Source organism: Cucurbita pepo, chromosome 18 (assembly GCF_057944985.1).
Source record: "Cucurbita pepo subsp. pepo isolate OVF chromosome 18, ASM5794498v1, whole genome shotgun sequence".
NCBI classification, from domain to species: domain Eukaryota; kingdom Viridiplantae; phylum Streptophyta; class Magnoliopsida; order Cucurbitales; family Cucurbitaceae; genus Cucurbita; species Cucurbita pepo.
Window position 1 is genome coordinate 4,732,204 of NC_141815.1, and position 8,219 is coordinate 4,740,422.

The following is an 8,219-nucleotide window of genomic DNA, read 5'->3' on the forward strand; positions in this document are numbered from 1 at the left end:
ATGTTTTCAATTTAAGTTTTACTACCCAACAAAAATTTAGAAACAATGAAAACGTGGAATTCGATTTTTACTGAGACCGTTTTAGAGCTGTATTTCACATTGTTAGTTGGATTATTAATTAAAATGTGAAATGCTAACGAAAGGTGACAAACGGTTTGATATGAAGCGAACTCTAGCAACCTTTGGAGCAGCTCACGAGGAACGGGAGCTTACGTTAATTAAATTAGGGAATACTTCGGCTAAGGCCAACCAGGTAAGTGGTCTTACTACAGGATAGACTAAAAATTGTATGAGTTACGATGATGTATGAACTATGTCATACAATGCGGTATGTGAGTTATGATGATGTATGAGTTATGATGATGTGTGAGTTACGATACTTGATGATGTGCTCAGTATATATATATTTTGAAGAATGTCGTACTTGATATGTTTGATGTACTTTATAGCAATATGATGAGTATGATGATTGCGTGACGTTTACCTTAATATGATGATGTTTTCCATATTGAGCATGCTATATGATGATGAGTGCCATATTGCATCATGTCGTTAGATCGACATAGGACACAACCCTAAGAGCGTGAAAATGATATTAATATAAATATCCACGAGTATCTGTTACCTAGAGTAACAAAGAGATGAGACTAGAGGGTTGTGTCAGAAGAGACATTATGATGGATTTAGAGGGACTCATGCATATTGTATGTTCATAAGCATAGGGCTACTTCCCCTAGAGATGATGAGTGCGGACGCGCACCGTATGATGAGCGCGAATGCGCACAGGTGCGAACGCACACAGATGAGGGTGTTCATGAGGCGCATGACACTATGGGGTTCCGCTGACCTCCGGACGTCGCTACAGATTAGCTTGACCAGAGGGTCCAGGGGGTGTGCGAGCGCCCTGGGGATTCACACTCGCACGTGTGAGTCGTGTGTAGGGAAGTACTACACATCCAATTTGTCCGAGACTGGAGGCCACCCTTAAGATTATTAGAGATAGGTCCCTAAATCATGATTGCATGTGTTTGCATTTGCATGGCCCCTATAGCGGGGCCACTTACTGAGTATTCTTTGAAATACTCAGGCCGTGTGCCACATCATTTTTCAGGTAAAGGCAAGGCGCACTTGAACGGAGGACGGCGGCATCGCGAGCAGAGACTGTGGCACGTGCATAGGGTAGATTCATATTTAAATTTCTAGTCTTAGTTAGAATAGGTTGTTTTGCATTTCATTGTTTTAAATTATTTTGTATTTGTTTTTGTTTTCTCTAAATTTCAGTATTTCATATTTAAACACGTAAGACCATGGCTGTGTTTTCCAGAGAAGAGGTTGTTTTAAACGTTTTTTTGAAGTTTACGTTATCAATTCTGTTCATATAAGACTTATATTTCCGCATTATAGATGAGCATGAGACGTTAGTAGCGACTCTGAGTATGTGAAAATTTAGGGTCGTTACAACCTAGGATCAATTGAATATCATGGTAAATAAGTTGCTAGGATTCAAACCCAAAAGTGACTGTTATCTCCCATCACGCGGTGTGCGACAATGCCCCTATTCTTTTTTTATGTGGGATGCCCTACACTATGTATCATGAGCAAGATGATGAGGATGGTCTCCTATTTCCCTTACTTAGATGAGATACATGCATCTGAATTTACAATCTGGATGAGATGATCGTGATAGCACCACTCATGTGTTTAAGGGAAGAGAACTAAAGATTACTTTAGAAAAAAGTTTTTAGGATCAGTAAGTGACAGGTAAGATTATAAGCTCTAAGTGCCAAGACCCTGAAGACACAATAAAAGATAACATCCTAGCTTAAGGTTGCCATTAAGAACCTACAAGTAGGCTACTTATTGACTTTTTATTCACTCCATGTTTACATTTTTTTTTCAGGCTTGGAGTTGGTTGTGGATGGGAGCGAACTTTGGAGCGTGGTGATAAAACAATCATAATCTAAGCCCAACCATTGAAGTTTTTGTTGAATACAAAACCCTTGAATCAAAGAAATTAACTCTTCCTATACAAAATTTGGAACAGCCAAAAGATGAGGCTAAAAGTAGATTACTTCTTAAGATCAAAGATCTATAACCACGATTTGATACATTGTTCCAAGTTAAGTCACTCCACAATTGAACTTGACCAAGGCTTGATTGAATGACTCAGATGCAATCTACAGCAAGAACGACATGAAACTTAGAAATGACAAAGATGATGCTCAAAGTTCTAAGGATGAAAGTCCCAATTTGAGAGTTAAATTTCATTCATCAAAATCTGCCTTTTACATAATAATTTGTGGGTATTTATAGTCTTTCCACAAAACAAACTTTCAATTGTTCAAATGCCCACTAAATGGTCATTCCTTAATCGAATCAACTTGTATCACATGGATGGAGGTTGAATCGAGCCTATTCAATTTTGACGATGAAGAATGAATGCTTATTGAATAATTTTGGTCTTGGATCGTGTAATAGATCTAGCTGAAACACTTGGAACACTATGATACTTATCAGAGGGCCATAGACTAACCTTCATTTTAACTTAGTATATGTAACAGCCCAAGCTCACCGCTAGCAGATATTATCTCTTTAGGCTTTTCCTTTCAAACTTCCCCTTAAGTTCTTACGGTTTCCACACCCTTATAAAGAATGTTTTGTTTCCGTCTCCAACAAATGTTGGATCTCACAATCCGCCCTCCTTCCGGACCCATCATCCTCACTAGCACTCATTCCTCTCTTCAATCGATGTGGGAACTCACAATCACCCTCCTTTGAGGCTCAACATCCTTGCTGATACTCGTTCCTCTGTCCAATCAATGTCGGATCTCACAATCTACCCCTTTTCGTGGCCCAGCATCCTCGCGGGCACTCGTTCCTCTCTCCAATCGATGTGGGATCTCACAATCCACCCCCTTTGGGGCCCAGCGTCGTCGCTAACACTCGTTCCTCTCTCCAATCAATGTGGGATCTCACAATCCACCCCTCTTTGAGTTTCAGCTTTCTCACTGGCATACCACCCAGTTTCTTACTCTGATACCATTTGTGACAATCCAATCCTCTTTGCGCTTTCCTTTTCAGACTTTCCCAAAAGGTTTTTAAAATGTGAGCGGCTAGGGAGAGGTTTTCACACCCCCCTCTTCAATGAATTTGAGATCTAACAATTCATCCTCCTTGGGAGCCCAATGTCCTTGCTAGCACTCTTTCCTCTCTCCAATATATGTGAGATCTCACAATTCACCCGTTCAGGGCCCAGCGATTGTACCACATTCACTCCCGAGTGAGGCAAGCAAATTTGGATTCGTGTCACCTACGGGCCAAGTAATGTATGCTCAAACCTCTGGCCCGATTTTGAGAAGAAGGTTTTAGAAAACAAGGGCAGATAGATCTTCGAAATAGATTTTGTAAGAAAATTTGAAATAAGGTTTTGGAAGCAATTTTATAGGCTATAAGCGAGAAAGGTAATACAATAGCTTAGATAGTATATTACTTCCGATAGGAAGAACTAACGATTAGTCACATCCCTCTGTAGTAAATTTTTAGGCGATTTAGGTATGGCAGGCCTAGACATGATTTCGCCGAACAATCATCCAAATTTTGGCTTAGTCGAGTTGACATTTAGTTGCATCCCCCTATAGTACATTTTGAGGCTATTGAGGTCTGGCCTGGATATAGTTTCGCCGAACAGTCATACAAAAGAAAATACAATAATACGATAATATAACAAGAAATCAAATAAAGAGTTGGCATTGCATGGACATGTGGCCATTCAGCTATACGCCTTGGACGAGCATGACCGTAACATCATCCCCCACCTAATTGGTTGACATTCTTGCAATGTTATAGGCTATAACCTAGAAAAGCAACACAAAGGCTTAGATAGCATATAACTTCGGGTAGTAAGAATTGACGATTATGTCCAATCCAATTGGATCGGTGAGGTCAGGTTCAAGTAAAGCAATTTAGGTCGGTTAACTAAAACCATCTTCTTCCTCACGATACCAACTACTCACCTACACTATGATTCTCCTTCAACCAGTCACTATACTCGCTCCACGAGCAATGATTGTGTAACACAAGTCTGAGAAATTAGTGTTTTGCCCATTTTGCCCTCCATGCCTAATTAGGGTTCGGAGGACTAATGAGGAGGAAAGGAAAAAAAAAGTAAAAAAGAAAAAAAAAAGAGGGTTTTAGATAAAAAGAAATAGTCATTCGATCCAATTATGAACTTGAGACCTCTCACACCCAAAGCAAGAATCATACTACCAAACCAAATGCCCATATGTTTGCCATTATTTGTTATGTTTGATTGTGATAAGCGCCTACAATGCTGGAATTTGCAAAGCTAGAGGTCCTTCTAGAATCCTTGCAAAACGCTCACAGAGAAAGCTAACTTAACGGATTGATTTCAACCAAGAGCTGGTTAGAAGATGAATGACTCTTAGATCGAATTTGGAATCTATGATGGTCACTCTTAGATACCAAGACAATTCACTCCAGAATTAGCTTGATCAAAACTAATTCAATGAATCGGTTTAAACATCAAACCTAAAGCAATATTTGAAAAAGAATAACACCAAAAGGTTATCAAGAAAACACAAAGGTTTTTTTGCTGTATTCAACAAAATCCATCATAACATAATATTACATGCCTTTAAATAGGCCCAAAAGATAACCCTAACAAAATAAAATTCAGCCACCAACTACTAATAAAGGCTATTAAATACAAATTGAAGAAAGTAAGGCATTAATAAATTATTCAACTACCAAAGGCAAGTCTTCTAATTACTTTCTATAAATTTCTTTTATGGGTAATTCAAGTACTAAACGCAAGTCTTCTAATTACTTTCCAATATCAGCCACTTCATTATTTTCTTGATTTGATTCTTGAATCTTCTTTGTATTGCTTCTTGTAATTGCTCGTTCGGGTACATGGAAGTGATAAGTTGTTGGATTCATATCATCCCCCCTTTCTTTAAAAGGATTTTTCCTCAAATCAAATTCTTCGTTCTTTCCGGACAAGAACTGAATATTGTTTTTTTTTCTCACTTTTTTTTTTCTCACTTTTACCTTAGTTTCTTCTCTCCACTGTTGTTCTTCATATTCTTTTCTTTTCTTCTCTAATTTCAATTGGTCACAATGTACTTCATATGGAGACAACGGAAGTAAAGTAAATTTCTTCCCACACAAAGTAAAAGTATACTTGTTCATCAAACCATCAAATGTTACCTTTCTATCATATTGCCAAGGTCGGCCGAACAAGATGTCCCCCGCATGCATTGGTACGACATCACAAAGTACTTCATCTTTATATCTTCCAAGAGTAAAAGAAATAAGAGCTTGGGAGTTTACCTTAATTTCTTCATTGTTTGTCAACCATTGAAGTTTATACGGTTTTGGATGTGGATGGACAGAAAGTTGAAGTCTTTTTACAAGGAAGCTGCTTACCACATTTGTGCAACTTCTACTATCAATCACCAAGCTGCATGGGTTTCCTTTGATCAAACATCTTGTGTGGAACAAGTTTTCCCTTTGATCTTCAAATTTCTCTCCCTTGATTTGAACATTGAGTACCCTTCTTGTGATCAAAGATATGGAATTACCTTCTTCAACATACTCATCATCATATGCTGCGATTTCTTCCACAAGCTGTGAATCAAGTATACCATTCCTTATCACCATAACTTTTTCATTAACACACTCTTTGCTCATGTGTCCAAATCCTTTACACTTCCAACATTGAATAGAACTAGACTTCTCTTTTACCGTCTTTGAAGCTTCATTCATTTTACCATTGGAACTCTCAGCCTCCACTCTTTTAGCAGTCACAAACTTTTCTTTTGGTGACATCGAATCATTTCTATTCACAAAACTATCCTTGTTCCAAGTTTTAGAATTTGAAAATATGCTAGTTCGTGATGTGTACCTTTTTTAATGCTCTTTGTCTTCCTTCAATTGGTCTTCAATTTTGAGAGCATAATGATACATGTCTTCCAGATATGGTGGTGGATTTCTGTCAACAAGATGAATAATTTCTCGATTCAAACCTCCAAGGAATCTAGACATGGTATCTTCTTCTTCTTCTCTAACATTTTCTCTTTCCATCATAGTTTCCATCTCTTGATAATATTCCGCCACAATTTTTGTTCCTTGCGTCAAACCTTGCAATTTAGTTTTCAAATTTCTTTCATAATGTTTTGGAACATACCTTTTTCTCATGGCTTCTTTAAGTTCTTCCCATGTCTCTATTGGATCCTCCTCTTTTCTTCTTCTCTCGGATTTGAGATGTTGGTACCAATCACCGGCATGATTGGTAAATTCGGCAATAGCAAGTCTCATCTTCTTATTTTCACTATAGATGTTGCAATCAAACACATGCTCTATCTTTCTTTCCCACTGCAAGTATGCCTCAGAATCTGCCATTCCACAAAAGGGCGGGATTTTGAGTTTAACTCCCGCATCTTTATCTTCATGTACTCTTTCCATCCTTCTAGGTTGCATAATAGTTGCATGGTTATTTCTTCTTCTCCATCTACCATCAACTTGTCTTTCTTGTACTACTATACCTTCATCTTCTTGTAATGTTCGTTCTTGTCTTTGTTGTTGCGCCCTTCTTTCTTGTCTATCTTCCATCATCATTTCCATCATACCTTGAATTGCTTGAAGAATGGTTGTATTAAGATCTGGTATTGGTGGTACTTCTTCTCCATTATGTGACATTTTGTTATCAAGGGACCTCTCCACACTTCTCACAAAAATTTCACTTAGGGACACTCGTGTTTAACACTCAAAGGTAGGCTTTTGGTACTAGGTCTAGAATGTAAAGTCTGGTTTTTTTTTCCGATAATCTGAGAGAGAAAAAAAAACTTGATAAAAAAAAAATAACAATAAAGATATTTCACCTCTAGAGCGGCCAACGAACGTCGACCAAATGCTCTGATACCAAATGATAAGCGCCTACAATGCTGGAATTTGCAAAGCTAGAGGTCCTTCTAGAATCTTTACAAAACGCTCACAGAGAAAGCTAACTTAACAGATTGATTTCAACCATGAGCTGGTTAGAAGATGAATGACTCTTAGATCGAACTTGGAATCTATGATGGTCACTCTTAGATACCAAGACAATTCACTCCAGAATTAGCTTGATCAAAACTAATTCAATTAATCAGTTTAAACATCAAACCTAAAGCAAGGTTTGAAAAAGAATAACATCAAAAGGTTATCAAGAAAACGCAAAGGTTTTTTCTGTATTCAACAAAATCCATCCTAACATGAATATTACATGCCTTCAAATAGGCCCAAAAGATAACCCTAACAAAATAATGTTAAGCCACCAACCACGGATAAATGCTATTAAATACAAATTGAAGAAAATAAGGCATTAATAAATTTCCTTAATTGGTAATTCAACTACTAAAGGCAAGTCTTCTAATTACTTTCCAATATCAGCCACTCCATTATTTTCTTGATTTGATTATTGAATCTTCTTTGTATTGCTTCTTGTAATTGCTCGTTCGGGTACATGGGAGTGATCAGTTGTTGGATTCATATCAGATTGAATGTGTAATCACTATTTTATTAATAATGAAATCCATGTAAAAGTATTATTATCCTACCTTTTAACTCTAAACTTATGCAAAATTTGATTATTTAAAATTATGTTTATGGTCAGTAACCATAGAGGAGAAAAAAATCGTTGAAGTTATTCCATAATATAATTTTTAATTTGATAATTTCACTTTAATCATCAATCATGAATACATAAAGAAAATGTTGGAATTTAGATAGACCATGTGAATTGATATAAAAAAAAATGGTAGTAAGAGGGTTGTCCCTTGCATCCTCAAGATATGCATATTTCACTATTACAACGCCCATATGAAATAGAATAAAATATAAAATAGGTCCCATCGAGATTTGAACTCGAGTTATTGGATTCAGAGTCTAATGTCCTAACCACTAGACCATAGGACCACAAATATTTGTAAGAATTTGTGTGTAATAAATCTCTTAATTTCAAAAAATAAATAGTACCTTCATATACTTTCAGAACTTCAAAAATTACCGATGTGTCCTCGTTTTTCAGTTTTGTATTTGATAGGGTTTCAACACATTAAAATCAATTAATATATTAGGTGACGTTTAATCATCTACCATTCTTTTTTAGCCCTACGATAATAAATATGGTTAAAAAGTAGTGAAAGAAGTATTTTATTCAC

At 36.8% G+C, this 8,219-nt stretch overlaps 1 non-coding gene across 1 annotated transcript; it reads right to left on the minus strand.

The window, feature by feature from the left end:
* Positions 1 to 7,902: 7,902 nt before the first annotated feature.
* Positions 7,903 to 7,974, minus strand: TRNAQ-CUG (transfer RNA glutamine (anticodon CUG)). Its single transcript has one exon. It is a non-coding gene; the product is annotated as a tRNA-Gln (tRNA).
* Between the last annotated feature and the right edge of the window lie 245 nt (positions 7,975 to 8,219).